General features: G+C 33.2%; 1 protein-coding gene across 2 annotated transcripts in view; it reads left to right on the top strand.

The window, feature by feature from the left end:
* Positions 1-14,556, top strand: part of LOC142334680 (uncharacterized) — a 244,017-nt gene that overhangs the window by 45,361 nt on the left and 184,100 nt on the right. The window lies entirely within an intron of this gene.

Genomic DNA, 14,556 nt, shown 5'->3' with positions numbered 1-14,556 from the left:
ACACCTACATTGAAGAGTTGCTCTTGAAATACGTTTTGTTCACTTTGTCGAAGTGGAAACTGGCGCAAAGGATAGAAAAAGGTTTATCAACAACCTAATATTTTAGAACTTATTTTCTTTTGTATTCCTACATTGGCTTTTAATTTTTGTCAATTAAAATGTCATTTTGATCTTCACATCTCCAAAATCTGCAACCCGTGTAATTGTCGTTATAAAGTCTGTTGGTATAGCCTCCTATGAAAAGAAAAATGAGCATTTTTTTGGAAATACTCATATACCACGAGTGGTAACACAAGTACGCTTTCTGATCGGAGTCATTGAATATTACCTGAAATTTATACAAAATCTTGCATATAAACTACATCCCTGTTCAAATTATCAAAACAGATTTGCAAATGATTATCAGAAATTCCCGGCTATATTTAAAAATGACATAAATAAGGCTTGGTCAGTGCCACTGAAACTACCAAACCAGGTTTTCTGTCCATAATTACTTTAAAGCCGACTTGAACTCATCGGTTTTTATCTCGTTTGCCAAAGATTGTTCATTTACTGAGGAAGTAGATTACAATAAAGCTTAAGAACCTGTGGTTTTTGGGTTGCAAGTGATTTCGCCCAAACAAGGGAAGACCTCGATAATGGATAAATGATTACTCGGATTATTTTTTGAAGCCTTTGAGTTAATTCAGCATTACATATCGGGAAGTCCAGCAGAATCAGTAATAATTCGAACAGATATCAAAAATGCACGTTTTCCTCCGTTGGAATGCTGTTAGCTATATCTTATTGTTTAAACGTTTTAGAGAGACATTTTTTGGAAAAGTATTTTGCCGCGATTCTTCCATCACGCATTCATGTCATCTCAAGCACAAAGCTAAACCTTAACCCCGCAATCGTTCAACTGTAAAAATTTTTGAAGTCAAACTACCAGTACAGAGACAAAAAAATGGTCATACAAATTTATAAACAGCAGACAATCAGCCTCTTATAACCATTGACAGCAAGAAGTCATGCAGCCAAAAAGTCATTCCATCAACAAACTGTCACAACAAAATGTTCCAGATAGGTCTGAAAGTTTTGATTCATTCAGTGTTTAAAAGCAATTGATACATTTAGTTCACAGCTGAAAACCAAAAAATGTAGCAAACATTAAAATGTCTAAGAAGAACTGGTAATAAGCATGTAGGGTTCGCATGAAATAAAAATGTCATGAAAAAGAAATGTCATAGGTGAACTGGTTGGACAATTTTTGTTTGAATTACATTTTGAAAAAAATATTACGACGATTTAGTCAAAAATTTTAACAATTAGATTACTATTCCAAATCAACTAAACTCATAACTTTTCAGCAACCCAGGCATAAATAAATAAAGAAAACACTAACTGTAACAATTTTTTAGTTAGTTCAAAAACAATTGCAAGCTGCTATGTTTGGTCATTTGCAAAGGTCATGAAGCTATCCTTTTCTATTATGAAGATTGTATTGGTTTCCGAACAGATCTAAGGTGAGTTGCTCTGTATATTTTTGATGCAACGGTTCAAACTGCACTCCAGTCTACCATTCGTTATACTAACATGTCAAAGATCGCAATTTCGTTCACGAAGTTTAGAGGAGCTGTCACTTCTTCTACAAAAATAAATATTGTTCAGCTATTATTAAACAAACTAAAACGATCGGCGCATTAGAGAAGTCCCATAAACCACTCACATGCCACTTACAAAATAATGAAAACCAACTGGCAAGATTAGGTAGACTTAGCAGTGTTTCAGCACAACACTAATAGTTTTTGCACAAAAACTTGCCGTCTGCATCTTTTCTTCAAATGGCAGATTACCACAAAACCACATAGATTTACGCTTCATTAAGAAAATTAAAAACCAACTGCAAAACCATTTCATTAGGTTGTTGATATTTGAAGCAAAATCGCAAAACTTTTTAGTCAAACTAACACAACTGTATAGATTGAAAACTAAGATTGCGAAAGTTATTATAAAAGACCAAAGGCGCACCAATAAATCTGCATGAATAGTTTATGCTGCTCATTTCAAATTTCTTACCGAATGCAAAAAAGTAATACGAACTGGATTTAAAATAATAATCAGGGGTGAAAAAGTTCAACCACAAGTTAACTATTTATTTAGAGACGGAAACAGAAGAAACACGCATATTGTTTATAGAGTCGGTCTAAAGCCAATCAAAAAACAAAACAAAATTATCTGCAAGACAATAGAAATTTTTTTATACAGCAAATTCAAACATCCATGGGGCGTTGCGTGACAGAATATTTTGGATCACACACTTGATCAATTAATTTTTTTATGACAAAAAATGACAACTGAAAGCTCAGTTAACAATAGCAATGGATCCTTGACTGAACTGTGATGTGAACATGAAAAACAAAATTAAAAAATTGGAATAATTGTACGGCTAGGTTTATTAAAGAAAAAAAATCAAAACCATGCTTTACATGTCAATCAACAAATTTGATAGAAAATAATCAAAATTGGGATTTCGAAATGGAACCGATCAATCCTGGCTATTTCCCATAAAAACGAATGGAAAAATTGTTTTTTTGGATGTCAAATTTTGCGCACAATAGAGAGTTGAAACTAGAGACCATTATTTATATTAATCGCCTTTAAAAAATTCTGTTTCGAAAATCAAACCAAAACAAATATGTAATTATGGTTGCTCTCAGATGAATTGTTATTCCCAACACTTGACGACGGTATTGAGATTTCGAAGATTACTTGCATTTGGATTACTACTTACGACGCTCTTATAATATTGGGGATGGAAAAGTGAACCCAGATATGTTTCTTTCAAGCTTCAAATGGATAGAAATTATATTTTCGTGAAAACAGAAAAAAAGGTAGAAAATTTATTGGTCTGGACAATTTAACGCTTATAGGAGCTTTAGTTAAAGTTTAAGCCACTCTAATGAATTAATGAGTGGATAATTTTAACCTTGATAAATCTCTTTCTGAATTGGAATGGACGAATTTTATATTTTTGTATGGTACCTTTTACACAAAGATTATAATGAGAGTAGTATTCCTATATCAACAATGGCTGGTGCTACAGCAATTTCTGGTGGGCAAAATGATAACAGCAAAATGGATTCTAGCTAAACTATTGTGTTAAAATTGCGTTTATGTGATGGCTGATAAAACTGGTGGAAGAAGTTTTGCTTTCACACGACTATAGTAAGTCCCATAAAGTTGCAACTCAAACGAATGTTCTAAAAACTCCCGACATGCAAATGAACAACAACATACTGATCTTTGCATGTTTTAAAATTAACCATTGACCTTTGAAACGTTCCATAGCGTTGCAACTTTATGGGACTCACTTTAGTCAAAGAACACAGCAGATCATCACCAGCAACAATCACCTCTTGAGTGAGGATACACCTACATTGAAATGTAGCTCGTGAAAAGCGCTTTATTCATTTTGTCGAAGTGAAAGAGTGGCGCAAAGGATAGAAATAGGTTTATCAACAACCTAGTAAATTAGAACTCATTTTCTTTTGTATTCGTAAACCGGCTTTAATTTCTTTCAATTAAAATGTCATTTTGATCTTCACATCTGCAAAATCCGCGACCCGTGTAATCTTCGTTATAAAGTCTGCCGGTATAGCCTCTAAGGCAAAAAAAATTGAGCTTTTTTGGAAATATTCATATACCACAAGTGGTAAAACAATTACGCTTTCTGATCGGAGTCATTTAAAATTACCTGAAATTTATTCACAATCTTGCATTCAAACTGCATCCCTGTTCAAATTGTCAAAACAGATTTGCAAATGATTATCAAGAATTCCCGGCTATATTTAAAAACGACATAAACAAGGCATGGTCAGTGTCATTGAAACTACTAAACCAGGTTTTCTGTCCATAATTGCTTTTCAGCCGACTTTAACGCATCAGTTTTTATCTCGTTTGCCGAAGATTATTCATTTATTGAGGAAGTAGATTACAACAAAGCTTAAGAACCTGTGGTTTTTGGGTTGCAAATATTTTCGCCCAAACAAAGGAAGACCTCCATTATTGATAAACGATTACTCGGAGTATTTTTAAGGCCTTCGAGTTAATTCAGCATTACGTATCGTGAAGTCCAGCAAAATAGTAATTCGAACAGATATCCAAAATGCACGTTTTCTTCCAACAAAAAATAACCAGGAAAGGTTGGAATGCCGTTAGCTATATTTTATTGTTTAAACGTTTTAGGGAAACATTTTTGGAAAAGTATTTCGCTGCGGTTTTTCTATCACGCATTCATGTCATCTCAAGCACAAAGCTAAACATTAAGCCCGCAATCGTACCACTGTAAAAATTTTTGAAGTCAAACTACCAGTACAGAGACAAACAATGGCCATACAACTTTATAAACAACAGTCAACCAGACCCTTATAACCATTGACAGCAAGAAGTCATGCAGCCAAAAAAGTCATTTTATCAACAAACTGTCAAAACAAAATCTTCCAGATAGGTCAGAAAAGTTTTGATGCATTGAGTGTTTAAAAGCAATTGATACATTTAGTTCACAGTGAAAAACCACAAAAAAATGCAAAAAAAAACATTTAAGTGGCTAAAAAAAACTGGCAAAAAGCATATATGGTTCGCATGACATAAAAAATATCATAGGTGAATTGGTTGGTCAATTTTTGATTGAAATACATTTTGAAGAAAATATTACGACGATTCAGTGAAAAATTTTAACAATTAGATTACTATTCCAAATCAACCAAACTCTTAACTTTTCAGCAACCCAGTCATACAAAAATACAGAAAACACTAACTGAACATTTTTTTAGTAATTTCAAAAACAATTGCAAGCTGCTATATTTGGTCAATTGCCAAGGTCATAAAGCTATCATTTTTTATTATGAAGATTGCAGTTTCCGAAACATTTGTCTCCGTAGTTCATAATATTAATCTAAGGTGAGTTGCTCTGTATATTTTTGAGCAAATGGGTCAAACGGCACTCCAGTCCACCATTCGTTATACTAACAGGTCAAAGATCGCAATTTCGTTCACGAAGTTTTGAGGAGCTGTCACTTCTACAAAGATAAATGTTAGCCAGCTTTTAATAAATGAACTAACACAATCGGCGCATTAGAGAAGTCCCATAAACAACTCACGTGCCACTTACAAAATAATGAAACCCAACTGCCAAGGAACTGGCAAGAATATGTAGACTTAGCAGTGTTTCAGCACAACACTAATAGTTTTTGCAAAAAAACTTGCCGTCTGAATCTTGTCTTCAGATGTCAGATTACCACAAAAAACAGTTCAATAGGTTGTTGATATTTGAAGCAAAATTGCAAAACTAATTAGTCAAACTAACACAACTGTATAGATTGAAAACTATGATTGCGAAAGTTAATATAAAATACCAAAGCAGCACCAATAGTTTTGCATGAATAAAATATGCTGCTCATTTCAAATTTCTTACCGAACGCAAAAACGTAATACGAGCTGGATTTAAAATAATATTCAGGGGTAAAAAAATTCAACCAACAATTAACTATTTATTTAAAGACGTAAACAAAAATAACACGCAAATTGTTTTTAGAGTCGGACTTCAACCAAGAAAACAACAAAACAAACATTAAAACTATCTGCAAGACAATAGAATTTTTTATATACAGCAGATCCAAAATTCCATGGACAATGGCTGAAAGAAAATTTTTGACCACACACTTGAGCAATTAAAATTTTTGTGACAAAAGAAGACAATTGAAAGCGCAATCAACAATAGCAACAAATTCTTGACTGAACTGTGATGGAAAAATGAGAAAAAAGTGCAAAATTTGAATCGTAAAACCGCTCTCGAAAACAATCAACGTGTTATGATACTAACTTCAATAATCTATTTTTTCTGTAGACCAGGGGATAAGGAATTATTTAGTACATCAACAATTAGTATAATTTTCCGTCAAATTTTGTTGCGTCCTGACATTTTGAAGCATCCAAATGTGTGCTCCTTATACATGCAGACACATAACAGTGCTCAGTATATAGCTTTTAAACAAATTTTGTCTTCTGATTTTCCTTTGCCCCTCACATACAAGGGAAAACAAATCTAATCACAAAAAACTGTCTTCTATTTATTCAACAAACCTCGAGATGCGCAACAAACTTTTTGACTCCAGCTAAACCAGCATAGTGTTTTCTAGCTTTACTTTGTCATTATGTTTGACAAGAAATGTTTGAAGGTGTACAAGTGTAGAGATTTGCCCTTGTATTCAGTGTATGAATTTTACCAATATTTTATTGACCCGTAGAGCACCCTCTAATCAAGCAGATCTTGATATGCTTTCATATCCACTGTGTCTATAAAATGAGCGAATAATAGGTTCTGAATCAACTGACGACAAAAACGACAAACAACAAAAGTTATCAAAATTTCGAAATAGTTTTCTTTTTCAAAAATTGGGGAATGCGTTCAGGGAGCAAACATAAAGAATTATTGTGAATTCTGCACCATGCAACACCAATGAAAAAGAAACATCGCCGCAGGTGTCCTTATGGCTAACTTGTAGACAACTATTATACTAGATAATTCCATCAGTTTTCAGTTCCTTAAGAGAAGTTGGGTTTGGATAATTTTTTGAATCTGCCACTTTCAAACTTCAGTACCATGAAAAAATTAAAGTCAGATTGAGAAAAATTAATTTGTCGTATCTTTGCAATTCTCCGTCATTAGGAATAGAGCTGGAAGATACAATTAAATTATACAGTCATCTCATTCATAGATTAGTTTATTATTTTCAAAATCCACTGAATAGGTTTCAAGATAAGATTGAGAAAAAGTATCGTGACTTCTTCACCATGCAATACAAGTTTTAAAAAACTTCAAATCCTACACTGGATGTTTCCACTAGTTTTTGATTCTTTGAGAAAAGTTGGGTTCAAATATCTCTTTGAGATTTCCACTTCCAAACTACAGCACCATGAAGAATTTAAGAGTCAGAATTGAGAGAAGTTTTTTTCTCGTAACTTCAACCCACCAATCGTAACAGTGCCCAGGTAGACAATTATTAGTCTGCACAGTTTATTCCAATTGAATATTAATGTCAGTTAAAAGATTTTTTACAACTTTGATAAGAGCTGAATCGTGGATGATTTTTTAAGGCACTAGGTCTGTTAAAACAACTTTAAATAAAATAATCTAATATCTAGATGATCCATTTTAAATCAAATTATCTCAACAGTAGGACTGTTCTCCCGGCCGAGAAATTTAAATTACTCTTTATGCAAGAAACATTCTTAATACTGGTATTTGCTCTTGAATACTTGACAATCTCAAATCAACGAATAATTGATTTTTTGTGTTTTGCCGCTTTTTAAATTTTGCAAAATGAGAAAACGATTGGTGAACTTGGCCAGTAGCAAACGGAATAGACAACTTCTAATGACAGCATCACAAACAAAACTGTTTTATTCTTTTTAATTATCTCTTCATCAGGACAATGATTTTCATCTGATGTAGCTCCTTAAACGGTGCTTCCTTCCTTCAAACAAACCGTTTTGTTGGAATAACAAAATGTTGTCAGGCAAAATGAAACTTGTTTTTGATTACTCCCAACTGAAGTCGAAGAAAAAAATGCATAACCCGATAATCCGAAATTTGACTTTAGATGTACATTAGCACTATACAGATATACATAGTGCATAACTCCAGCATACACAAAAAGGCTCCGGCTTGTTAAAACAAATTAGACATAATTGTTTCACTTATAAATAGTGTATCTGTGCACCATAACAAACGATTCTTAATATTAGAGAAATTTTACGTCTGATTCTGCAAAAATAGTTGGTGTTTTGTTTTACAGTTGAGACATTACAAGCCTATAAACTTAAAAACAGAAAAACTCAAAACGAAATTGAGCCAGTGGAGACCTTTGGGAGTTGTCTAACTTTTCAAGAATCCTCAAAACGCAATGTACACTATTATGATCCAACTATATTAGCAATGCTAGTTCTTGTTTTATTTTGACAATACCTTTGACATGACTGCTTGACATTACATATCGGGAAGTCCAGCAAAATCAAAAGTAATTCTAACAGATATCAAAAATACACGTTTTCTGCAAACATATAACTACCGGAAAACGTTGAAATGCTGTTAGCTATACTTTACTGTTAAAACGTTTTAGGAAAACATTTTTGGAAAAATTTTTGAGCTGTGGACTTTCTATCACGCATTCATGTCATCTCAAGCACAAAGCTAAACCTAAAACTCGCAATCGTAGCAATTTAAAAGATTTTGAAGTCAAACTACGAGCAAAAAGACAGAACAATGGACAAACAATTTTATAAACAACAGTCAACGAGCCTCTTATACCCATTGACAGCAAGAATTCATGCAGCCAAAAATTATTCCATCAACAAGCTGTCACAACAAAATCTTCCAGATAGGTCTTAAAATTTTTGGTACATTGAGTATTTAAAAGCAGTCGATAAATTATTTCACAGCTTAAAGCCGAAAAAATGCAACAAACATTTAGCTGGCTAAAAGGAGCTGGCTATAAGCATGCATGGTTCGCATGACCTAAAAAAATATCATAAGTGAATTGGTTGGACAATTTTTGATTGAATTACGTTTTGCCGAAGATATTAAGGCGATTCAGCCAGAAAATTTATCAACCAGATTACTACTCCTAATCAACTAAACTCCAATTTTTTCAGCAACCCAGGCATACAAAAATACATCCGCAGATTTTCGAGGAAAACATTTTTGAATGATCTACTTTAAAATTTTCTCCTACATCAATGTTTTATACATGTTTGCAAGCTCAGTCTCCTCAAACAGAAAACATTACTGTAACATTTTGTTAGTTAGTTCAAAAACAACTACAAGTTGCTATAGTTGGTCAACTGCCAAGGTCATAAAGCTATTCTTTCATATTATCAAGAAAGTATTTGTTTCCGAAACATTTGATTCCGCAGTTCATATTTTCAATCTCAGTGGAGACACTCAGTAACTTATTGATGCAAAGGTTCAATTGGCAGTCCAGTCTACTATTTTGTATACTAACAGGTCGGAGATCGCAATTTCGTTCACGAAGTTCTGAGCAGCTGTCACTACTTCTACGAAAAAAATATAAACCAGCTATTATTAAACAAACTCACACTATCGGCGCATTAGAGAAGTCCCATAGCCGGCTCTCATGCCACTTATTATGAAAACCAACTGCCAAGGGATTGGCAAGAATATGTAGACTTATCAGTGTTTCAACACACCACTAATAGTTTTTGCACAAAAACTTGCCGTCTAAATCTTGTCTCCATAGGCAGATTCTCACAAAATCACATAGATTTACGCTTCATTAACAACATTATACACCAACTGCAAAGCCATTTCATTAGTTTGCTAATATTTGTAGCAAAATGTGACAAAACTAATTAGTCAAACTAACACAAACGTATAGAATGAAAAGTAAGATTGCGAAAGTAATCATAAAACAACAAAGCAGCACCAATAGTTCCAAATGAATAATTTATGCTGCTCATTTCAAATTTCTTACCAAAAGCTAAACTGTAATACGAACTGCATTTAAAATAATTTTCAGGGGTGAAAAATGTCAACCAAAAATTAACTACTTATTTGGAGACATAAGCAAAAGAAACACGCATATTGTTTATAGAGTCGGCCTTAAACAAAACAAAATAATCTGCAATAAAAAAGCAGTTTTTATATACAGCAAATCCAAAAATTCATGGACCTGTGGTTTTTGGGTTGATAATGTTTTCGCACAAACAAAGGAAGCCCTCGAATATTGATGAAAGAATACTGGGGAATATTTTTAAGGCCTTTGAGTCAATTCAGCATTACATATCGGGAAGTACAGCAATAATAAATCCAACAGATATCAAAAATGAACGATTTCTTCCAACAAAAAGTTACCAGGAAAGGTTGAAATGCCGTTAGCTATATTTTATTCTTTAAACGTTTTAGGCAAACATTTTTGGAAAAGTATTTTGCTGCGGTTCTTCTATCACGCATTCATGTCATCTCAAGCACAAAGCTAAACCTTAACCCCGCAATCGTTCCACTGTAAAAATTTTTGAAGTCAAACTACCAGTACAGAGACAAAAAAATAGTAATACAACTTTATAAACAGCAGAGAATCAGCCTCTTATAACCATTGACAGCAAGAAGTCATGCAGCCAAAAAGTCATTCCATCAACAAACTGTCAAAACAAAATCATCCAGACAGGTCAGAAAAGTTTTGATGCATTGAGTGTTTAAAAGCAATTGATACATTTAGTTCACAGTTGAAAACCAAAAAAATGCAAAAAACATTTAACTGGCTAAAAGGAACTGGCAAAAAGCATGTATGGTTCGCATGACATACAAAATAGTATAGGTGAATTGGTTGGTCAATTTTTGATTGAATTAAACTTTGACGAAAATATTACGACGATTCAGTCAAAAAAATTAACAATCAGATTACTACTCCAAATTAACTAAACTCTAAATTTTCAGCAACCAAGGCGTACAAAAATACAGCCGCAGGTTTTGAAGGAAAATTTTTTTGCTCGATCTACTTTGAACTTTATTCCTACATCAATGTGTTGTACATGTTTGCCGGCTGCGTCTACCAAACAGAAAACAAAATCTGGAACATTTTTTAAATTAGTTCAAAATCAATTGCAAGCTGCTATATTTGGTCAACTGCCAAGGTCATAAGCCATCCTTTTATATTATGAAGAATGTATTTGTTTCCGAAACATTTGTTTCCGTAGTTCATAATTTTAATCTAAGGTGAGTCTCTCTGTATATTTTTGATGCAATGGTTCAAACGGCACTCCCGTCTACCATTTGTTATACTAACAGGTCAAAGATCGCAATTTCGTTCACAAAATTTAGAGGAGCTGTCACTACTTCTACGAAAAAAATATAAACCAGCTATTATTAATTAAACTCACACAATCGGCGCCTTAGAGAAGTCCCATAGCCGGCTCGCATGCCACTTACAAAATTATGAAAACCAACTGCCAAGGAACTGGCAAGAGTATATAGACTTATCAGTGTTTCAACACAACACTAATAGTTTTTGCACAAAGACTTTTTGTCTAAATCTTGTCTCCAATGGCAGATTCTCACAAAATCACATAGATTTATGCTTCATTAACAACTTTAAATACAATTTGAAGCAAATTTGAAGCAAAATGGCAAAACTGTTTAGTCAAACTAACACAACTGTATAGATTGGAAACTAAGATTTCGAAAGCTTTTATAAAAGACCAAAGCGGCACAAATAATTTTACATGATATTGCATGCTGCTCAGTCCAAAAAAAATGTAATACACACTGCATTAAATTAATACTCAGGGCTAGAAAAATTCAATCATAAATTAAAAATTTAATTAAAGGCTTAAACCAATCAAAGTGCAAAACAAACATCAAAAATATCTGCAAAATATTAGAAGTTTTTATACACAGCAGATCCAAACATCCATGTTGCGTTGGATGACAGAAAATTTTTGACCACTTACCCGAGCAATTAAAATTTTTATGACAAAACATTACGATTTAAAGTTCAATTAACAATAGCAACAGATCCCTGACTGAACTGTGCTGTAAAAATGAAAAACAAAAGTTAAAAATTTGAATCATAAGCCCGCTTTCAATTACAATCAGGGTGTTATGATACTAATTTCAATACTCTATTATTTCTGTATACAAAAGGATAAGGAGTTAATTAATACAACAATATTTAAAACAATTTGCCGTGCGATTTTGTTTTGTTCTGACACTTTGAAGCAACCACATGTGTGCTCCTTATATATGCAGACACATAACAGTGCTCAGTATATAGTTTTCAAACAATTTTTTTCTTCTGGTTTTCCTTTGGCACTCAGATACAAGAGAAAATGAATCTAATCACAAATAAATTGCCGTCTAGTTTTTCAATGAACCTCGAGATGCGCAACAAACTATTTCGGCTCCAACTAAACCAGCATAGTGTTTTCTCGTTTTACTTTGTCATTATGTTTGACAAGAAATGTTTGAAGGTGTACAAGTGTAGAGATTTGCCGTTGTATTCAGTGTATGAATTTTATCAACATTTTATTGACCCGTAGAGCACCCTCTAGTCGAGCGCATCCCGATAAGCTTTGATATGCACTGTGTCTAAAGCAAGTTTCATAACTATGAAGTGAGCGAACAATAGTTTCTGAATCACTGACGAAAAAATAACTTTCGCAAACGGCGAAAGTTATCAAAATTTCAAAATAGTTTTTTAAAATTCGCGTAATCTGCTCAGGGAGCACATATAAAAAAATTTTTGTGACCTCTGCACCATGCAACACCAATGAAAAAGAAACATCACTGCAGGTGTCCTTATGACTAACTGGAAGCCAACTATTATACTGGATAACTCCATCAATTTTCAGCTCCTTGAGAGAAGTTAGGTTTGAATAATTTTCCGAATCTTCCAATTGCAAATTACAGCACCATGAAAAATTTAGAGTCAGAATTCAGAAAAATCAATTTCTTGTAGCTTTGCATTTTTCCACTATCAGGAACAGAGCTCGAAGAGACAAGTAAATTGGACAATTATCCCATTCATAAATTAATTTATTATTTTCAAAATTCACTGAACAGGTTCCAGGATCAGGTTGTAAAAAGTATCGTGACCTCTTCACCATCCAACACAGTTTTTCAAAAAAATTCAACTCAAGTCTCCTTATGACTACCCGGAAGCCAACTATTACACTGGATAATTCTAACAGTTTTTATTTCTTTGAGAAAAGTTGGGTTCAATTATTTTTTTCAGACTTCCACTTACAAACCTTAGCACAATGAAAAAATTTAAGAATCAGAATTGAGAGAAGTTCATTTCTCGAAATGTCAATTAAAAGAATTTTTACAATTTTGATCAGATTTGAATAGTGGGTGATTTTTAAGGCAATTGGTTTGTTAAACCAATCTTTAATTAAGTTATTCGAATATCTAGATGAACCAATTTAATTCAAATTATGCCAACAGTATGACTATTCAACCGCCTGATCAATTTCAATTACTCTTAATTCCAAGACACATTCTTAAAGCTGTTATTTGCTCTTGAAAACTTGAAAAGCTCAAATCAACGATTAGGTAATTTTTTTAGTTTGTCGCCTTCCAAATTTGCGAAAAAGAGAAAATAAGTGGTGTGGCTGATCAATAGCAAACGGAAAATACAACTTCTAATGACTTAAGGAGCTGATGTAGCTCCTTAAACGGTGCTTCCTTCCTTCAAACAAACCGTTTTGTTGGAATAACAAAATGTTGTCAGGCAAAATGAAACTTGTTTTTGATTACTCCCAACTGAAGTCGAAGAAAAAAATGCATAACCCGATAATCCGAAATTTGACTTTAGATGTACATTAGCACTATACAGATATACATAGTGCATAACTCCAGCATACACAAAACGGCTCCGCCTTGTTAAAACAAATTAAGCATAATTGTTTCACTTAAAAATAGTGCATCTGTGCCCATATGAAAAGTTTCTTAATATCAGAGAAATTTTACGTCTGATTCTGCAAAAATAGTTGCTGTTTTGTTTTACAGTTGAGACATTACAAGCCTATAAACTTAAAAACAGAAAAACTCAAAATGAAATTGAGCCAGTGGAGACCTTTGGGAGTTGTCTAACTTTTCAAGAAACCTCAAAACGCAATGTACACTATTATGATCCAACTATATTAGCAATGCTAGTTCTTGTTTTATTTTGACAATACCTTTGACATGACTGCTTGACATTACATATCGGGAAGTCCAGCAAAATCAATAGTAATTCTAACAGATATCAAAAATACACGTTTTCTGCAAACATATAACTGCCGGAAAACGTTGGAATGCTGTTAGCTATACTTTACTGTTAAAACGTTAAGTCTGATTTTGCAAAATTAGTTGCTGTTTCCTTTTATAGTTGAGACATTACAAGCCCATAAACTTAAAAAGAGAAAAACTTAAAAAAAAATTGAGCCACTGAAGAACTTCGGGTGTCGTCGAACACTTCAAGAAACCTCAAAACGCAATGTACACTATGATGATCTAACTATATTAGCATTGCTAGTTCTTGTTTTATTTTGACAGTACGTTTGACAAGACTGCTTTACATTACATATCGTGAAGTCCAACAAAATCAATAGTGATAGCATTTTTAAATACTCTTGATTGCAAGACACATTTTTAAAGCTGGTAATTGCTCTTGAATACTTGACAAACTCAAATCAACGATTAAGTGATTTTTTGTGCTGTGCCGCTTTTTAAATTTCGCGAAAAGAGAAAATAATTGGTGAACTTGGCCAGTAGCAAACGGAAAAGACAACTTCTAATGACAGCATTATAAAAAAAATTGTTTTATTTTTGTTATCTACCTCTATTTCAGGACAACGGTTTTCATCTGATGTAGCTCCTTAACCGGTGTTTTTTTTCAAATGAATCAGTTTATCGGACTAACAAAATATCTTCATACAAGTTGAAACTTGTTTTTTATTACAACCCAACTGAAGCCCAAGAAAAATATGCTTACCCTGATAATCCGAAATTTAGAT

Source organism: Convolutriloba macropyga, chromosome 2 (assembly GCF_964194025.1).
Source record: "Convolutriloba macropyga chromosome 2, txConMacr16.3, whole genome shotgun sequence".
NCBI classification, from domain to species: Eukaryota; Metazoa; Xenacoelomorpha; order Acoela; family Convolutidae; genus Convolutriloba; species Convolutriloba macropyga.
Note: the sequence above shows the minus strand (reverse complement) of the source record. Positions and strands in the feature narration are given on the sequence as shown.